Below are 1,657 nucleotides of genomic sequence, written 5' to 3'. Positions count from 1 at the left end.
AAGTCTCAGAAACCCTATACAAGGTCACCATGAGTTAAAGCCACTCTGTGGCACTTACCAACAACAGTGGAATTAAATTTACATAAGTAGAGAATCTCTGTACTGAAAGAAGGAATAGGTCTCTTTTTCTTGGATAATATAAGGGAGTAAGGAAAAGATTATTGCTACACTAGGGTTTCAGTTCATATATGCATGGGTTTATTCCAAACAAAACATGCTGAAACATGTCTCTGCAATTGGTGGATGGCTGCAGACTTCTCTCAGTAATACATAATACACCTGTTTAGTCATATTACGGTGCCTTCAAAAAACAAACAAACAAAAATGGTCCTGCTGGGCCAATTAAACTTAAGGCAGAGAGGTTAGCTTAGAAGTTTACTGTTGTTAAGTGATGTTGAATCTGTTCCAACTCAGAGCGACCCTGTATAGGATTTCTGAGGAGCAGCTGGTGAGTTTGAACTGCCAACCTTGCGGTTCAAACTGACCTTACAGTCCAGTGCTTTATCCTACAGCACCATACTCCTAGAAGGTTATGGAAACTGTATTTTATGATCCCAAAGGATTATCCTGACAGTTTTTCTTAAAGGACACAGGACAATAATGGGGATTTATTGTGAAAAAGTTTGAAGAAAATTGAAAAATGCACTAAGGAGAAAAAGGCCAGAAAAGTTGTGTTGAGGAACTTTGTCCTCATCACGACAATGCACAGCTCACTGTTTAAGGGTAACCAGGGTTGTCCTACCAGAATTTCACTGGGAAACCTTACCACATCTACCCTACAGCTCTGATTTGGCCCCTTCAGCTTTCTTTTGCTACCAAACTCAAAGAACATTTAAAAGGAACACGATTTGTGTCCATCAAGGTTGCCCAAACTGCCATTTTGACATGGTATATATCGAAAAGCACAGTATTCTTTGGGAGAAGGGTTGTAGAGATGGAAACACAGCCTTCATAAGTGTATATAGACCTAGATGGAGGATATGTTGAGAAACAGAAGCTACACATTTTTTTAAATTTTTAGTTGAATAAAGTTTTCTATGATTTTGTAGCAATACTTTTTAACTTGTTCTCATTTGAAACAAATAAATAAATAAAAAGAACAAAAACAAGCCTACTGCTATCAAGTCAATTCCAATTCATAGCATTCATGGTGGCTGGTGGCTATGTGCTGTGGAGTCGGTTCCAACTCATAGGGACCCTGTATAGGGTTTCCAGGGCTGTACATGCTTTTGGGAGCAGAACGCCTCATCTTTCTCCCACGGAACAGCTGGTAGTTTCAAACTGCTGACCTTATGGTTCGCAGCCTGATTCGTAACCACTATGCTACCAGAGCTCCTTATAGCATTCATAGCAACCCTGTTGCTATATAGATATAAATATATAAACCTATACAGGAGCAGATAGCTTCCTCTTTCTCCCACAAAGCAAGTGGCGGGTTTGAATTGCCAGTTAGCAGACCAGTGCTGATTCTACAGTGTCACCAGGCTTCAAAACTTTGTTGGGAAAATTCCATGATCTTTTTTAAGTGTTTATTGTGAATTGAATGATGGTTTACATGGGAGAACATCAGTTTTACACTCATCCTATCGTATTTCATTTCACTACAATGATTATAATCCCCTCTGTGCATCATCGTTCAACAGTATTTGCTTTTATT

At 39.0% G+C, this 1,657-nt stretch overlaps 1 protein-coding gene across 1 annotated transcript in view; it reads right to left on the bottom strand.

Annotated features, from left to right (window-relative positions):
* The window catches only part of MCOLN2 (mucolipin 2), an 82,069-nt gene that overhangs the window by 55,344 nt on the left and 25,068 nt on the right, over positions 1 to 1,657 (bottom strand). The window lies entirely within an intron of this gene.

This window comes from Chrysochloris asiatica, unplaced genomic scaffold (genome assembly GCF_000296735.1).
Source record: "Chrysochloris asiatica unplaced genomic scaffold, ChrAsi1.0 scaffold00002, whole genome shotgun sequence".
Lineage (NCBI taxonomy): Eukaryota > Metazoa > Chordata > Mammalia > Afrosoricida > Chrysochloridae > Chrysochloris > Chrysochloris asiatica.
Note: the sequence above shows the minus strand (reverse complement) of the source record. Positions and strands in the feature narration are given on the sequence as shown.